The 19,482-nt window shown below is 40.1% G+C and overlaps 1 protein-coding gene across 1 annotated transcript in view; it reads left to right on the forward strand.

Moving 5' to 3' along the window:
- Positions 1–1,814: 1,814 nt before the first annotated feature.
- The window catches only part of gpr63 (G protein-coupled receptor 63), a 97,293-nt gene continuing 79,625 nt past the window's right edge, over positions 1,815–19,482 (forward strand). The window contains exon 1 of the mRNA XM_048597383.1: positions 1,815–1,970. The gene's annotated coding sequence lies outside the window, so the exon portion shown is untranslated. The remainder of the gene's footprint in view (positions 1,971–19,482) is intronic.

Genomic DNA, 19,482 nt, shown 5'->3' on the forward strand with positions numbered 1-19,482 from the left:
GTGAAGAGACACAGATTACAATTTGGTACTTACAGGAAAAATTATGAAAATGTTTTGAGGTAAAAGGATTTTAATCAAGGCCACAGATATATTTTAAACTGGTTTAGTTTTGTAACACAAAGTATATAAGCATATAGAGATAGTAAGAACTGCAGATGCTATAGTCAGACATAACGAAGTGTGGAGCTGGAAGAACACAGCAGGCCAGGCAGCATCAGAGGAACAGAAAAGTTGATGTTTCAGGTCGGAACCTGACCCAAAACGTCAGCTTTCCTGTTCTTCTGATGCTGCCTGGTCTGCTGTCTTCTTCCAGCTCCACCCTTTGTATGTAAGTATATATATGTATATATTAGTTTGGATGGTTATTTGAATTTTAATTTGTTTTAGATATTGCAATTCCTCGTAGTTCTTTTAGTTAAAGGATATTGATAGGTTTTGGGGAAACATTTATACATACTAGGTGGGACATTTAGAATGATATTAAGTCACTGAAAGGTGATGCTTCATACTCTAAGCAGACACATACATTGCTCTAAAGGTGCCATTTTATCTTGGTGAAGATGTATGGAGTTGATAAGCTAAGACAGAAAGGTTGTCATAAAAGGGATGGTCTTACCAAGTGAGACTGATATTGAAAGAGACAGTCAGAAGCACTGTCACTTCGATAACCATTGCTTTTAAAGAAACCATTCAAGAATTAGATGTAGACCACATGACCGATTCCGGGATTGACCACACAGTTGTTGGAAGGTCAATTAGAGTTCAGGATGCCTGATCATGTACAAATGGTAGTGGCAAGCAAAGGTTATTAAATGATTATTCTTAGTGGTTTGGTTCACCAGCAGGAAGACTGAATACAGAGAACTTTAATAAACAAAAGAACAAGGGACCTGTGCTAAATCAACCAATGTCACAATCTGGTCTTCCAAAGTCGATCAATGAAACACGACTAGTTTTATTTCTCTTAATTCATTAAAAGCATAACAAATTTTGTAAAACTTGTGAAAACATTTATACTTGGAAATTTGTGTTATGGTTAATCATAGAACAGAATCATGGAATAGTGACGGTACAGGAAGCCGTTTGACCCATCTTGTCTGCACTTGCTTTCCGAATGAGCAATATAACAATGCCATCCTTCCACCCCTTCCATGTTAACACTGCACACTAGTTTGATGTACATAATTGTCTAACACCTTCTTGAATGTCTCGATTGAACCTGTCTCCTCCTTATTTCAGTACTAACCTTCAGAAGGGAATATGATAAATACTTAAAGATAAAAGATAAGGAGAAATCAAGACTAATTGGCACGATGGATCAAATAATCGTTTTTGGTCTCTATTATTATACATGACCTAGCAGATGAAGAGGACATGGTGCGATCTGTGTTCTCTGATTTGACATTTGCAGTTTCCATCGCTTTGCACACAAGCTGTGTTGATTTCCCAGGTAATGTACCGGGGCTTGTTTTCTCCTTCTCTCTTTGTAGGAAGACTGTGGTGAGCACAGCGACGCGACATATGAGACTGAAGATGCTGCTTCCTGGCTTTGCATAGTGGGTGAGCGGAGCAGCTTTGACCAATGTCCCGGGGAGGGTTTGGAACGCAGCTGTCAATCACTCCGGACCGCGGGCTGAGCGCGGCGAAGGGCGGCCGCCTGACCACGTGACCCACGGCCAGACAGCGCCGCCTGTGGCAGCGGCGGGGAAGTGGCTGAAGCTGCTGGGACACGTGACGGGGCGCGCATTCTCGGTGGTCACAATGTAGCAAAGCCGGGATACAATGTATCAGCAGCACAGGGGAGCGACTGGACGGGGGGGGGATCCCAGCTCTGTGTGTAGCTACATGGAAGGTGGATCTGAATCATGCGATTTCCGCATCTAAGATGCTCCCCGCTCTTTAGATTGGCTGGAAGCACATCAAGAATAGCTACATTAAAATCAAAGCCAAGCGAAACCCATGCGTGAGAGGTGAGTTGAAAGTTATTCACTCTTTTCGGGTAGTGGGGGCAGTCTTTCTCAGCAATAACAGCAGCAGTGAACATTGTGAGTGGATGCTGGTGTTGTACCCACTGTACAAGGCACTGCTCTGTGCTGTATCTGTCAGCCGCTCGGATTCGTTAACGTCTGTGTTGAAATATACCAAAGACATCGAATGTTTGTAAGTTTGCTTTTCATTTCGTTTTGTTAGAGGACGTAAAAATGCGACTGGAAGTTGGATCGGAATTTCCTGCGCCCCCTCCCCATCAAAAAGAATAAAATGAAAACCTGTTTTTTTAAATATAGTGTATGAGTTTTTAACTTCAGAGTACTACGGTAAAGCAATCATAAATAGGTTAATATTTGACCTTTCAGTAAAGAAATCGATCCTTACTAATTGGTCCTTCTAGTAATCTAACTCTTTAGTTTCGAACCTTTTATTTGTGTGAAATAGGGATATCAAATTCTATAGATTGATTTAACCATTTCAAGTGAATTAATGTTGTTAATACTTATAAATAAAATACTGAAATGCAGTATATTAGTGAAAAAGTGTTAAAGCAGTTGAGTCCAATACATTTCTGAACCTGAATTAAAATGATACACTTATAGAAAATAGCAAATAATTTTCAAACCTCGGATGTTTCAATATACTTAAATAAAATGGGGGAAAACTCTTTCTTAATGTAGCACTTAAATGTTTTGGGCATTTTCATCAATTGATGTCTCAGAATTATTTCCATCTGACAACTTCTGATTAAAAATAGGGGTGATTTGAGGTTTGTAGTTTTAAATCAGGTTGGTGTAGATAAGAAAGAATAATGAGAATAGTATCATTTTGCACAGAATTTTAAAGGAATTGTAATATTCTGATCCTATTGGAAGTTATGAAGTGAAGGTCAGGAGAGTATTGGAAACATTCAGTCTTAAAATGACTAGGGAATGGAAGAAAATTTCAAGAGCTGGAATGTGATAGAGAACAAAAGATGAGATATGTAACTAGAGATAGTAGGAACTGCCGATGCTGGAGAATCTGAGATAACAAGTTGTAGAGCTGGATGAACACAGCAGGCCAAGCAGCATCAGAGGAGCAGGAAAGCTGACGTTTCATTTCTGAAGAAGGGTCCAGACCCGAAACATCAGCTTTCCTGCTCCTCTGATGCTGCTTGACCTGCTGTGTTCATCCAGCTCTAAACCTTGTTATCTCAGATATGTAACTATGCATTGATAATTATATAATTATGTGGAATTTAAAATTTAGCTGTACATCAAATAAATATCAGAATTGCTTGTATTTGGGTGAGCTGGTGGGTATGGGGGCTCAACTGTAGAGACCCCTCTGATGTTGTAGGGAATTAAATAATTTGATCTTGTTGCTATGTGTACAATCATAAATGAGCCAGGACCTGATCTCAGATTATTAGCTGTTTGGTTCTGTGACAGTTGTGATCCATGTCAAAAAGATGAGGCAGTTGTGGAATTTGTGAGGTGGGAGCTGAAAAGCTATGGACAGAACTGGAGACAAGCTTATATGGACAGGATCGAAGTATGATTGAGAAAAAAATAAGAAGTTGCTGATGGGGGTCAGATGGCAGTTGTTGATAAGGAGCTGAAAAAAAGGGTTGAGATTTTTCTGTCCAAGGACCTCAAGGTATTAACAGTTTGGGGTGAAACTTAGATGTAAAAGTCATGTTTTCACCAAGTATATAACTGGAAGAGCTGTCTCAAGTAAAGGAAAACGTGTCACTATCAGTGAACCAGGTTTTGAGCCACATATTGATGGGTTTATGCAAGATCAGTTCATTGAAGGGAGGACATGGATTGCATAAATGCTATTTTTCATTTGTTAGTGCATATGGGTGCAGTTGGTAAGGTCAGCATTTGTTGCTATTCTAACTGTCCTTAAGAGCAGGGTAAGAGTTAACTATATTTTTGTGGGTCTGGCACTAGATAAGGATGGCAGATGTCCTACCATAAAAAATATTGAAGCACTAAATGGATTTTTACAATAATCAGTGATAGTTTCCTGATCATTTTTACTGAGCTGAGCTGAGCTTTCAATTTCAAATGTTTAATTCATTGAATTTAAATTCAGTTGATGGGATTTGAATCAAGATGTAGGCCTGGAGCGTTACATTGGGCACCTGCAATCCAGTCTACTGACATTACCACAATGTCACAATCCTCCCTGATTCTTGCCATATCAAGGTATAAATTTGGCTCTATTATTCTCTCCTCTTCTGAATAAGACTGAGATACAATTCAACATGGCCTGGAGATCTCTTGCAAATCACTGTCTGCTCATCATATGAGTAGGTGTCAGTTAGTCTACTGTTGAGGATATTAGGAGTTGCTTGTGGTGACTTGCCCAGTCCCTATAAAAGTCCTTGGCTTAAGTCTGTTTCCCAGAATTCATGAATCATGTACACTAGAATGACTTTCATTCTTGGAAAATAATTGCACCTGAACAGTTTGCAGGCAATTTATGCCCTTTACCTTTTGTGTTTGTGTTTCAACTTTTACAACCTGTGTTTTAATCACTTGGAGATTAACAATTCACTATCAGAACAAAATGGCTTGCAAAGCTAATGCGCTGCTACCTAGCTAATATTGGTAACTTACCTTTGTGGGAAATCATAGCACTGCACATGGTACTCCATATTGTATATCATTTAACTGAGATATGGACTGGAGGTAGGGACCTTGTGCCTGCAGAAACAAATTACAGCTGATGAAGAATGAATTTTAATAAAAAAAAGTACATCTGCTGATTGCTTGTATTCATTGACAAAGTGCTGGTACCAAGTACTTACTCAATTTCAGTATATATTTAACAAATTCGAAAGAATATTTAACTCACATTAAAGGTTTTTGCATATTGCAGATCATTCCATGCAGGGAATAACTGATAATTTGGAATAGCTCAAGAATATTTCTGAATACTGTTTTGAATTATGCAGTCTCAGGTGACTATTTCATTCTCTGAGGGAAAATAACTAATGATTTGTTGACAGTTTATGTTGTATGTATTTTAACTTTTATGTACAAACTCATGTTTAAGTTACTTGTAGATCTTTAGTCTGCTATCAAAATGAAATGGTCTGTGAAGTTAATTAATTTCTGTGAAATAAATAGAACCTGGTGAATGTCAATGTTGGACAAATCTGGGAAGGAGGAGAAATAATCAGGATTGTAATGAAAAATTTAAATGTTCAAAGGCATTTGGACTAAGGTAGAAAATATTTCTTTGTGTGAAACACCAAACAAATCGTGTTGTTATTTTATAACTGGCTTAGATTCTTGCAGCCTGTGTGAACGAGAGCTGACACAGCAAAGAGAGTGAGCACGCTGACCATGGCACTGTATTGAGGGGGCTATTCAAATGGGGTGGTGTTAAAATGATGCAGTAGTAGTACTTGAGGGCAGTATAGTTAGGAGAATATATACTATTCTTTGCAGCTGAAAGCATGAATCTTGGTGGCCATTTTGTCTGTCTGGTGCCAATGCTGGGGTTAAAGAAATTTCCTCAGATCTGGAGAGCAACTTGGAGTTGGAAGGGAAGGACCCTGTTATGATGGTGCATGATGGTATCAACAAAGGGTGAACTCGGCATGAAGTTGTGCTGAAGGAGTATGAACACCTGGAGGTTAAATTAAAACCCAAACTGAAAGGTAATAATTCATGGATTGTTACCTGGGCCATGAGCAAAATTGCTTTGGGTAAATAAGATCAAAGCATGGCTCAAAGATTGCTGTGAGGAAAAAATGAGGTTCAATTCATGCAGTAGTAATGGGTAAAGAAGGAGTGGTACTTGATTGGGTTGGCCTTAACTTGAGCAATGTTGGAATGGAATCCTGGCGAGTTGCAAATCAAGTGATGTAGAGAGGGATTTTAAATGAATTGGGGAGAAGAAGTGTCATGTGAAAGTTGGAAGGTTAGTGGGAAAGAGCAATGCAATTATGCAGCTAACAATCATCAGTATGTTTAGAAAAGCACAAGAGTATATAAACATATTGTGTGCAAGCAATAAGACTCACAGTGGGGAAACTTAGTAAAAGGGCAGAATTAAGAGCTGTTTTTGTTTTAAAATGCATGGAACATTCATAACAAGAAGGATGAATTGATGGCAGAGGCGAGAGAGACATAGTAGTAATGTCACTGAACCAGTAATTCAAAGTCTTAAGCTCTCATAAGTAGACTCAAGTCCTACCACAGCAGCTGGATTTGCTGATAATATACAGTTAGCTAGGTAAACAAGTAGTGAGAAAGGCATAAGTCTACAAAGGTACTAGTTTGGGAAAATTGGTAGATGTACTATAATGTAGGAAAATGTGAGGTTATCCACTTTGGCAAGAGTGGCAAAAAGGTGGAATATTATTTAAATAGAGAGAATTTCACAATGCTGGAGAATAAAGGCATCGAGAAAATATGAATCACAAAAAGATAGCAAGCAGGCTGAGGAGATAATGAGGCAGGAATATTGGCCTTTATTGCAAGAAGGGTGGTGTAAAGAAGTACGGAAGTCTTGCTACAACTGTACAGGCCATTGATGAAACTCCACATGGAATACTGTGTACAATTTTGATCCCTTTATTTACGGAGGGAATGACTTGGAGGTAGTTTTGAAAAGGTTCAGTAGGTTGATTCCTGGAACGAGAGACAGGTATGGGAAGAAAGGTTGAGCAGGTTGGACCTTGTATGCCTGTTGGAGTTTTGAAGAATGAGAGGTGATCTTATAGAAACACATAAAATTCTGGGAGGCCTTGACAGGGTAGATGCTGAGAGGATGTTTACTCTTGTGAGAGAATCTAGAGGAAGAAAACACAGTTTCATATATCACTAATGGCCAATCTCATCGAAGTTTCCCCCATCTTTGGCAAAAAATCCACTACTTTCCACCTGCACACCACTGAAATCAAACTTGCTCTGGCACAAACCTATTTGCTAGAATCATAAAATAGCAGACTGTTTAATGCAGAGATAGTAGGAACTGCAGATGCTGGAGAATCTGAGATAACAAGGTGTAGAGCTGGATGAACACAACAGGCCAAGCAGCATCAGAGGAGCAGAAGGGTCTAGGCCCGAAACGTCAGCCTTCCTGCTCCTCTGATGCTGCTTGGCCTGCTGTGTTCACCCAGCTCTACACCTTGTTATCTCAGACTGTTTAATGCAGCTGTTCAGCTCCTCATGTCTGTACACAATCGGCTCCTTTTTGCACAATATTTGAAAATGGGCTCAACAGGAGCAGTCTCCAACTGACCACTCTGCAAATAGCAAGACTGAAAAGGGTGAGTTTTGATTCACAAATTATATTTGTGCAAAAGTTGACAACAAAAGTTGAGCTAGAATGAGATGAGTTTTTTGAAGTAAAGCTTTCTCGGGTAGTGAATCGTGGAAGCTAGGTTATTGAATATATTTAGGGTTGAGTTAGATGGGTGCTTATTATTTACAAGGGAGTTGAAGAGTTATGAGGTACAGGTAGGAAAGTGAAGTTAAAACCACAATCAAATCAGCTCTGATACCATTGAATGCCAGAGCAGGCTTGATGGACCAACTGGCTTATAAGTGTTTCTGTGCTTGCTTCTGGTTTCCTATTCATCTCAGACACTCTTCTTTGGTTTTTAGGAATGGGTTCAACAAGTTGATGTGATGAATCTAGTGTGTGGGTGAAGAGAGTTAACAAGTGTCTCAATCTTGTGTGCTAGTATTGTGTTCGTTTTCAGCCTATACTGCAGGCTGGCAACAATACAAAGAAGAGAGCCAAACTGAACATCTATCCCTGTCAGTATACAGTCTATCAATTCATAAGTTCTCTGTCGTTCCTCCATGTGGTTACACACAGAAGCTGGATTCTTCATGGCTCTAATTTAACGTTTCTGAGACTCAGGAGGTTTGGGCCCCAGATGTACGACGTGCAGGCCTGATCTATGGATAACGCTGATGTTTCATAACAATCTCCCAGCTATGGTGAATAGTTCCACTGCCTTGTGAATACCTCAGAAGATATGACTGAAGGTGGACTGATGTTTAAAATTGCTACCATTTTGGCAACACCTACAACCTGGATCAGTGCCGAAGATAGTGTTGTACATTCCTGTGGATCCAGTGCAGGAAGTTGAAACAAGGATCCTGTCTTCCAGCAAGCCTAGGATCTCCAAAATTTTTGCCCAGTAATTTTGCTGTAGAGCATTAACCCAGTGTGGGAGGTAGCAGTCCTGATTGATAAGCTGAATTTAATTGGTGTAGGGCATGAATGTTACAGGCTACCTCTAGTGGGAGGGACCATTGTGTCCCACTGGTCAACCATTGTCCACTTCAAATTGGTCAGCCCTCAATCAATAAGTTGCTGACCCAGACGTCCGCTTCAATGGGTGCTTGGTGTTCTGCTTAAGCGGATAGTATCCACTGCATCAAGCAAGTAAAGAACAAAAATAAATGAATAAAAGATGCCAACTCTTCAAGTAGCCAGCTGAAACATTTGCACCTTATGCATGGGCATAACGGATGAACTTCAGCTGATCAATAATGTGGTGGAATACACCCCGCTTGCCTGGATATGTATCTCCAGCAACATTCAAGAGGCTTGACACCATCGGTGATAAAGCAGCACACTTGATTGGTGCCCCTTTGTGCAGCTTGAATGGTGTCCTATTGATTGCATCCATTAGCTGAGACATTCCCTCCAACAGTGGCACACAGTGGCATGAGTATGTGCTATATCTGTTAGATGCACTGCAGCAACTCTCTGAAGCTCCTTCAACAGCACCATGCAAACTGTCAATCTCCACCACTTAGAAGGTCAGGGACAGCAGACACAAGGAAGCACCATCAAGTTCCCCACCAAGCCATACACCATTCTCATTTGGATCTTTAGTACCATTACTCCACTGTTGCTGGGTTAAAATCCTGGAACATCTTTCTGAACAGCGCTGTGGATATTCCTTCATCATATAGACTGTGGTGAGTCAAGGAGGTTCATCACCTTCTGATAGAGAATTCAGGATGAACTCACTGTGTACTTGCCTTAACAAATCAGATGTATAAAATTGAGGGGCATAGATGGAGTAGACAGGAAGAAACTTTTCTCCTTTCATGTTGTCCCTCATCCCCTCTTTCTTTCTTTGAGACACTCAAATCTTGCCTGCGACTTTGATTTCTGCTTAGGTGGCTTGGTTTCATATCGCTTTGCAGTGCTCCTGTAAAGGAAATTTCTTTATGTCAAATGGCACAATATAAACATAATTGACCATTTGTGTTGTGTTCTAATAAAGCCTCTGGGCTATTGGTTAATTTTGTTAGAAACTCACCTGGGCCAGCTCATCAGTACTGTAGCTACCAAGAACAAGTCCAAGGTTAGTTGTTCTCTGGCAAGTAACTTCCCTCCTGACTCCTCAATATCTTCCGGCAACTAAAGGCACAAGTCAGGAACGCATTGAAGTATTCTTCAGTTCTTGGGATGAGTGCAGTCCAAGCAAGATTCAGGAAACTCAACACTATTCAGATGAAGAGCCCACCTGATTGATACCTCATTCACCACTTCAAACATTTACTGCCTCCACTATTTGTGTACGCTGGCTGCGGTGTATGCTATATATAGAATATAGAACAGTACAGCACAGTACAGGCCCTTCGGCCCCCGATGTTGTGCCAAACTTTTACCCTAAACCTAAGGTCTATCTAACCTCCACCCCTACCTTATACTACCCTCTCTGGCAATGCATTCCATGCCCCTACCACACTCTGAGTAAAGAACCTACCTCTGACGTCTCCCTTATATCTACCTCCACTCACTTTAAAACTATGCCCCCTCGTAATAGCTCCCTCCACCCTGGGAAAAAGTCTGAAAGCTGTCCACTCTATCTATACCTCTGATCATTTTGTACACCTCTGTCAAGTCACCTCTCATCCTTCGTTGTTCTAAAGAGAAAAGCCCTAGCTCTCTCAACCTTTCCTAGTAAGACCTTCCCTCCATTCCACACAACATCCTGGTAAATCTCCTTTGCACCTTTTCCAACGCTTCCACATCTTTCCTGTAATGAGGTGTAACCTTAGTTCACTCGTCTTCCATTTCCAACATCTCCCCACATCCCCTTCCCATGTAACAGCAGAATGTGTAACACCTGACTGTTTACTTCCTCCCTCCTCAGTATCCAAGGGCCCCAGACACACCTTCTAGGTGAAGCAGTGTGAGGAAGGGTTTGTTCTGAGGAAGGGTCACTGGACCTGAAACGTTAACTCTGTTTTCGCCTTCACAGATGCTGCCAGACCTGCTGAGCTTTTCCAGCAACTTTGTTTTAGTTCCTGATTTACAGCATCCGCAGTTCTTTTGGTTTTTATCTCTGTCTGAGGCTTGCAGCAGTGCTCCAATGAAGCTCAGCACAAGCTGGAAGAACAACATCTTATTTTCTGCTGGGGAACCCTGCAGTCTTCTGGACTCAGTATCAAGTTGAATAATTTTAGGCATTGAGCACCTTCTCCTATGCCCTTCCCTTAATCCCCACACACCAGGCCTTGTCATCACATGGCTGTTACCACAGCCAACTAATGGTCATCCACTAATGGTTCCTATTAGCAGCTATTCATTCTCTAGGCTGACTTTTATCCATTCCTTTGTCTGTCTAACTGTTTTTCTCTCTCTCTTTGGGCTCGATTTCCGACTATTGTTTATTCCTTTCCCCTCCTCCCGCTCCACTTTTAGCATATGTGCCAAGGTATAGACTGAATGACCTGATTTGTTTCTGGACTGTGCTATGACTCTATGACTCTATATCAATTATCTAAAAGATGAATTGCACTAACTTACCAAGGCTGCTCCTTTAGGACTTTTCAAACCTGCAACATCTACCACTTAAAAGGTCAAGGTCAGCAGACTCAAGAAATACTATCATAAGCACATTCCAATCCAAATCCCACATCATCCTGTTTTGGAAAAATACAGCTGTTCCTCAGGATAGTTTATCTTTCAGTAGCTCCTCTTGAGTTTTTTCTTCGGTTACTTTTTTGATGTCCAGAGATTGCCTTTCAGTTCTCACTGACTCCTTCATTGAGTCATGTCATCACTTAATAACAGCACCTACTGTACTTGTTTAAAAATGAATGATTTGAATTCCCTCAGAAACACAGTTAGAAAAGTTCATCAATATCCTCACTGGGCACAATTGCATCGTTAAATGTAAGGCGACATACAAGGAAAATATTAATTTCCTAGATAGCACAGTATTGGCACAAGACAAAAGTCATAAGATGGCAAAAGTGGTTTTTACATTTTCTGACACAGATCTTTACACCTAAAAACCGTCATTGTGGTTTCCACATATTGATGAAGTCACCGCCAAACTGTTGATATTTGTCTCTCACAGTCAGTGCACCTCCAGTAATTCAAAATAAGTGAAAAGTTTGAGATGTGATAGCATTTAAATGCAAATATTTATGAAAGGAAACTTTTCAGAATTAAATTGTCCACATTAGTCTGGGCTGAATCTTAAGTTTTTATACTAAGTGCAAGTTGCATCAAGCTATTCATGGAGGGATTCTTGCTGTGAGGCCTGATGAGATTTCTCGCTGTAACTTGCCAAACACTTTGCCTCTCCACCTTTGATAATCTCCCACTGCTGCAGCTCTCAGATCCGGCTCCATTCTAGCTTCCTCTTACCAGCACCACTCCCAGAACAACACGACGTTCACTCGAAATCAGCTAAAAGACTGGCATCCCTGGAGCATGCACTTTATTAAAATGGTCACTGTGCACACAGGCAAGCGTCCCACCAATAGCAATTCAGTGTTACCCCTCACTGGTAACACAATGGCACACAAGGCACAAAGCCATGCTGGTCACGGCACATTGCCAGCATAGCTGACATTCCCATGAACATGCAAATCCATTCTCTCATTATTGTTTAGCCAACAGACCACATGGTTTATCTGTCCTTATCTACATCCAGCTAAGTACCCTTTCTAAGTCATTGCTACTCTGTCCCCAATGCCCATTGGAGACCCATACTTGTCATTGTCCAGTCAGGGAACAACACATACAGGTAAGCAATTGGATAACTCCAAACCTGAGTTTTTATTTATAGCCAGGAAAGAGGAACATAAACAAATACAAGCTGCAAGTCGGACTCACAATACAAACCAAATGCTGGCATTAAGATCAATGGTTATGTTCCCTGATGGTCTTCTGCAGCCAGCTTACATTTAATGGACCTGGGCCAATCAGGTCCTATCCGAGTTGTAGTGCCCAACACAGCCGAGCTCGGTCATGGATAAAGAGAGCATATTCCTCCCTATTATCATCCTGGGAAGACTGCTCTCATTCTAGTGTTCCATCGCCTGGTGACCTGCTGTAATTGTACAGAAATGATTAAGCCTACTCTGTCTGATATATATCAGAGCACCCTGCACCTGGGGGATGTTAGCTATGTTTCTGAATGCTACTGCCTGGGCTGTAGCACTGACCTTGTCATTGGGAAACAAAACGAATAGGTGTGATCATGTACAGATGGTATCTAACTCTGTCCTGATGCATTTGCGGTGCACGACTGAGAAATTCCACACAGGTCTCCCATCGGTCCTTGGAAAGCAAGAGTTCGAAGCTGCTGTCACCTTCACAGCTGTCGGAAGAGGATAGTCTCCCACTCCTGCAGCCCTTAGATCAGATTCCAGCATCACCATGTTCTATGTCAGACACATGGAGCCTATGTTGAGACTGCTCCTTACTCACCTCCTGGAAATGGCATTAAGGCCAAAAACTTTGGGCCTCCTGCATACCCCATACATCCGGAGGAGCCCTGTGACAGTGACCCCTACCTGAGCTGGGGACTTATCGTCCCCTACAATGGCCTGCCAATAGCCCTGGGCTTGCTGCTGGCCTCGTTCGTCCTGTATCAGACTACACCTTCTGAGCAAGGCAGCTAGAGGGACCAACATCCCACCAACAGTTGGGTGCATGGATCTTAGTGTAAATGAGTGTAAGGAGTGAAAGACCAGTCTCAGAAGTGTTAGTGGTGGTACAGCCTGCAATGAGGGCTGACACACTTCTCCATTCCGTAAGACCGTGATAACGACAGCTATGTCTCTATCATTAACTTAGTTTCAGGCTCACGATGGGAACCAACTTGATGATTGCAATGATAACAATGTGCCACATTGGAGGTCTGTGTTACATTTGGAATGAAAGATGTTGAAAGAGGCTGTGTGCAACAAAACAAGAGCTAGTGGGTAGTGCTGTAGGGTTCAAGTATTTATTCTCTGCTAACTCCATCCTCTAGTTCCATGAATTAAACCCAGCACCATCTTCTCAAGGACTGTTTGAAGATTAAATTCTTCAGATCTCTTACTACTGCAACATGCCAAAGTAAATTGGGAAGTTTACATGCTTATCCCTCAAACTATCCCAATACCCACATACAAACATATGAATCAGGAGTAGGCCAATACAATCCTGAAGCTGACCTGATTGTAACCTCAAATCCACATTCTTTTCTTTATCTAATAACCTGTCAACCTCTTGATTAACAAGAATTTATCTTCCTCTGCATTAAACATATTCAAGGATTTTGCTTCCACGACCTGTTCAGGAAGAGATTTCCAAAGACTCAGGATTACCTGAAAGAAATGAAATTGCCTCATCTCAGTTTTAAGTAGGTGAGCCTGCTTTTTTTTTAACGCACATCTACACAAATAAACATATACGTGCACGTGCATTCTTCAGGAAAACAAAAAAATTATCTGTAGAGATTGGCCAAAGTGTTTTTCCCAGAGTACCAATGGGTTATTCATGAAGGTTAAAGGATAGAGTGTAGGATGTTTCAGAATCTGTTTGTTTGATGCTCTGGTGCAAGTGGTTAAATTGTAACCACACCGAAATGTCTCTGAATTCTTGCTGGCAGAGATTGCTCAGGAAATACAATAGTGAGATGTTCTTTAAATCATGCTTGTAAAATGTTTTGTCTCTGAAACTGCTGAAGTGAGTTTTCTTTTCATAATTGGGAAAGGTCAGCTGGGCAGTTTCTTTATTGCAAACCTTTCTCCAACACAGCTTGTTCTTACCAGGCTTCACTCCAATTCTGTTCGAGAAAGCAAGAACCTTTCCAAGTGGTCATTTTCAAAGCAGCCCAGGAGGGTCTAGAGCAAAACAAGCAGTTATCACCAATTATGTGCTTTCTAGGAAGCCTATTCAAAGTAAGCATTATCTCTTTGTGAACAAACCACACCAGATATATCCACAAAACCAAAGTTCTCTGAGAAAATTATATATAAAGTGTTTTTGTAACATTTTTAAAACAGGAATTTGTGGTACAGCAGTTTCATTGTAATTTATTTATCTTGAGTAAATCTCATATTTTGATGGGAAGATGCTGAAGTGAATACGTCCATAATGTTTATACAATGGAAACTCATGAAAGATATTTAATATTATTTCATTGTCTGGACTTTTAAGTGTATATTTGTATGGCCCTGCAATTGTATTTTAATAATGTTCTTCCACCACTTTGAATTCTATTGTGACTCTTTCACTGTCACTGGGTCAGAATCCTGGAACTTGCTCCCTAACAGCACAGTGGGTGTTCATACACCCCAGGCATTGCAGTGGTTCAAGAAGGTAGCTCACCACCACTTTCACAAGGGCAATTAGAGATGGGCAATAAATGTTGGCCCAGCCAATGAAATCCATAATCCACTGAATGATTAAAAAATGAATTAAGATAGTCTAGTTGTGTAAAATAGTAAAAACAGTAAAATAGAGGAGTTGCTTGAAAATCAAGAACATTTTTTGCTGTATGTCCTTGACTTATGATTCATTTTTTGGGTTGAGAGTGAATGTACTTTTCTTCTTGAAGTTTATTTTTAGCATGCAGCATAAAAAGTACCAAACCAATTAACTTTGTATTATTTTGAAAAGAAGTGCAAGATAAAATAACTACAGCTGACACCTCCTTCAGTGAGAATGTTGGTTTGATGATGCATGTTCACATGCTGGAAAAAAGATGCACAAATTTTGTTTTGTTTAAAAATATCCTAGTAGTATATGTTCTGCATGCCCATAATCTTAAAATCTTCCAGTAAGTATAATATGTGAATGTAAATTTCTTTTTGTATCTTACACCTTGAAAATTTGATGGTGGTGGTGGTGGTGGCGGGGGTGGGGCAGGGGAGGGGTAGCGGGTGCTGTTGGGCACAGATTTTACTCCATGGTAGCAGCTTGATAAGCATCATTATCCACTGTGCATATGCATTCATTTCTGTATCATTTCAAAGTTCCATGGAAAAAGAAAATTACAAGGTGTAGTCTAAATCACATTGAAAATAATTAAAACTAAGATTTTTTTCAAAAATACAGTTTCTGATAACTGGATTGTAAGAATTAAATTAATTAGGATGCCTGCTCCTATTTGTTATCTGCATCTCTTGATATACGGAATTACTGGATGGGGATAGAATTGGGCTTAGTGTGATCACAAAAATGTTTAAAATGCCTGTTAATGCTTACCATCAAGAATCATGTGGTTGGTATTGTAAAGCAACTGAATTTGGGGAATGATAGATTATCACAGTATTGTCATTGAGCAAAGGAAGCCATTTGACCCATAGTGCCTGCATTTGTACACTAGCAACAAACCAACACTTTTAGGAAAGGAATGCACACAATTAGTGAAATATTTTTAACTATAATCTGGTCTGCAAATTGAAGTAACCCAGACGTGGAATAAAGCTTCTTTGCCACAAGAATATGTCATTCTTTCAACTATTAAAATCTTGTAACCTCTGTAAATCTTGTCATCAACAACCTCTGCTCAGTAGAATGACCTTCCCTTGCCCTTTATTTTTAAACTTCAGGACTCCCAAAATGTATTGGTGTAACAGCTTGATTTGGAGATTGGAGAATCACTGTCAAAAAGTGAATATAGTCTATTATTAAATAAATAACTACCTTGAAGTTAAACATCCTGCTGATTAAACAATAGCACAGTTGGCTTTTAAGTAGGCTAACTGTATCAGTGTCATTAAGCAAAGCATCTTTGAGTAAACCATGTTAAAGCAAATGATTTTCAAGCTTCGAATTTTTATTAGTAAACTATTCTCCAATTTCAATTGCATGAAATTGGGTGAAGAAACTTATGGTGCCTTGAATAATTTTTCTGTACTCTTTCTTAAAATAAGTTGGCATAAAAGGTTAACTCTCTAACTGGGACATTAAGCATGGAAATCTGTAAATCTGACCTTCTAAGTTTCAAATTTTCTCATGAAAATAACATGTAAATATGAAAATGTAGCTCTTGTTGCAGTGCTCAAGTATATTGGTGCTAGTATGCCTCCTTAAGAATTAGAATCTTAAAAATAACATGGATTAATGGCATTCTAAATAGATAACATTTGCAGCACCTTGACAAGGCTGTCATTTTAGAAGGGTGTGTGATTTTATTGGTTTTGTGTGTCTTTAATTTAGATCTAAATAGTTCTCAAAATTGTCATTTATAAGCATATTTGTGGTACTATTTGGACTGACTGGAAGCCTTCTCTTAGATGTTTTACAGACAAACCAATAATTTAATACTTTAGAGATAACACAGTGTGGAGCAGGAGGAACACAGCAGTCCAGGCAGCATCAGAGAAGCTGGAAAGTCAACATTTCGGGTCAGGACCCTTCTTCAGAAATGGGAAGCGGGAAGGGAGCGGGGAAATAAATAGAGAGAGGAGGGGTGGGACTGGCGAAGGTAGATGGGATGGCCTGGCCTGCTGTGTTCCTCCAGCTTCATATCGTGTTATCTCTGACTCCAGCATCTGCAGTTCTTGCTATCATTTAATACTTCAATCCATTTTATGCCTAAAAGGGAAAAGAAACAAGTCAAAATCTAGAGATGGCTGAACTTAATCTTCCTCAAGAAACAAGAAAAATGCTCAGAAAATATTACATTCTATCTGCTTTCGTGTATGCCTCAGAAACCTGGATAATGAGTGCATATCTATGGATGACGATGGAGGCCCTTTGAAATATGAATGCTAAGATGTATGCCTAAAATTCCAAATTATGAATGTGTCAAATGAAGATGTGCTTGAATTTGCAAGAGTAAAAAGAATTCTTAAAATGTGTCATCCAAAAAAAAGGAAGTGATAGTACTTTGGCCATTTGATCAGAGCTGAAGAGCTATAGTGGGCAAAATAGAAGGTAACAGAAAGAAAGGTTGACCTAGACACAGTTGGATGATGGATATAACAGAGCATTTGACGTGTAGCTGTAGAGGTTGTGTCAAAATGGTATAAGACATCTGAGTATGATACACTGTGACAGCACATCTCCTGGCAGGTGTATCTGCAAGCAGCAAGATTGGCAAGTACTGATATAATTCAATTTTAAAGTTATTTGAATCTGCTTTCACCACTGTCATAAGTTCTAGTGCACAGGTTGCTGTGTCAATAACAATTGTCTAGTTCAATAGTCAATCTGTGCCCTCTAGTTATTGAAAATTCTGCCAGTGGAACCTGTTATTTCATATTTACTCTATCAAAACTTTTCATGATTTTGAGAACCCCTATCAAATTGTCTCTTAAATTTCTTTGCTGTAAGGAGGATGACCAGAACGAATTCAATCCCTCTCCCATACACCATTCCACTGAATTTCTTCAATACTTTCTCTGCAGTCTTGATGATGTGTATGCTGTTCAGAATTGAACAAAACCCCAACTGAGGCCTGCCTGGCATTCTTGCATTCCAGGGATGGACAGTAAGCTACCGATCGAAGCTGCAGTTGTTCCTTTCTGCTGGCAACAGGTGATCTCAGACTGAGAATTACAGAATTGTTATGGTGCAGGAGGAGGAGGCTATTTAGCCCATCATGTCAGCATCAGCTGTTCGAATGAGTATCATGATTTGGTCCATTCTCCAGCCCTTTCCTCCATACTTCCAGTAAGATGGCAGCGGAATAAGGATTCTGAGCCCAGGGCTCGTCCACTTTTCATTTCTTTTATTTTTTTCTCTCTCTTTTCTCATTTTTTACTTTCCTCCTCTGTTTTATTTCATTTACCTCTTGGTGAAGGGCTCAATCGCAGCGGCGGCAGATAGACCCAGCAACGGAGGCAAGTTTGGATTCCTGTCAGCTTCTGCATTGTCAAGGTGGTTCTAGCTCTGACTCATGGCTGCTACTGCTGTGGAGGTGGGTTTGGGTACCCGGAAGCGTCTGTTTCCAGTGCAGATTCATAGAGGGGGCAGTGGAGGTAAGTTTGGGCTCAGTTCAAGATGTGGCAGCACCAGCAGTAACTGCATCGGCGAGGTGGGCCCGAAGTGGACTCATAGCAGCAACAGAGTTGAGTTTGGGCCAGTGCAGTATGTAGCAGCATCAGTAGCGTCTGCATTGGTGAGGACTCATAGTGACCAGGGCCTCGATAGAGGCAAGATGGCATCAAAGAACAGTGACTTTCATTCCAGTGGCAATGGCGTAGCGAAGGGGACTCATGCTTGGCCAACAGGCTCATGATGGAGCAGTTAACAGGAAGGACTGTAAAGCTGAACACTTCTTTTATTTCTTCATTTTTCTGCCTCTATATTCTATGTTTTGGTTTATTTTTCTGTGTTTTAAGATGGCGCCGGAGAGTGATGGCACTATACGACACTTTTCACTGTAATTTGTAATAAGATATATGTGACAATAAATAAATAAAATCATAACCCTGCATATAATTTCTATTCAAATGATCATCAGATGCTTCCTTGAATATCTCCATTGATCCTGCTTCCACTACAGTCCGAGGCGGTGCATCCCATACTCAAACCAGTTACTGTGTGATAAAATATTTTCTCACATAGTGCTTACTTCATTTGCTAATCATCTTTAAATCTGTTTAAATCCTACCTTTATAGACTAGTAGCCCAATGAGTTTATTTGAGGGCACATTGAATTTAATTTTGGAATCATACACTACCTTCAACTCTTAGCTTGAGGTTGTTACTACCAGCTGCGTTGTTTTGAAAAACAAAGTCCTTTTCCACATTCCTTGTCTTTAGTCTCCTAATCCTTGCAACATCAGCTAAAGTGCACAGTTTTCTCTTGTCAGTTATTAAAAGTCATGATTTTGCACATCAGTCAACTTTCTTCTCAATCTCCTATGCTCCGAGGAGAAGAACACCAGCATCTGTAACCTAACCTTGTAACTAAAGTCCCTCAACTCTGGAACCATTCCAATAAATTGGTCATCAATAAGTAAATTAGCTTTGTAATCTGATGAAAATGGTCAGTTGCGTATGTCCAGTCAATGGACTTTTTTTAATTAATTATAAAAGAAAAACTGTACAAATTCACAGCAAAACATTGATTTATTTGAAGTTACAACTTTAGCTTATTTTCTTCAAAGTTATGAACTGAGTCAGTTCATTTCATAAGTTCTCCCCAATATAGAGATTTAACGACTTTCTGCCTAAATTTAAAATAACCTTCAATCATGAAGAAATTAAGGTGTATGTTTTTGTTTAATGTGACATGGTTCCTCTCAGTATCTTCCAAGACAACAG

This window comes from Rhincodon typus, chromosome 5 (assembly GCF_021869965.1).
Source record: "Rhincodon typus isolate 14 chromosome 5, sRhiTyp1.1, whole genome shotgun sequence".
NCBI classification, from domain to species: domain Eukaryota; kingdom Metazoa; phylum Chordata; class Chondrichthyes; order Orectolobiformes; family Rhincodontidae; genus Rhincodon; species Rhincodon typus.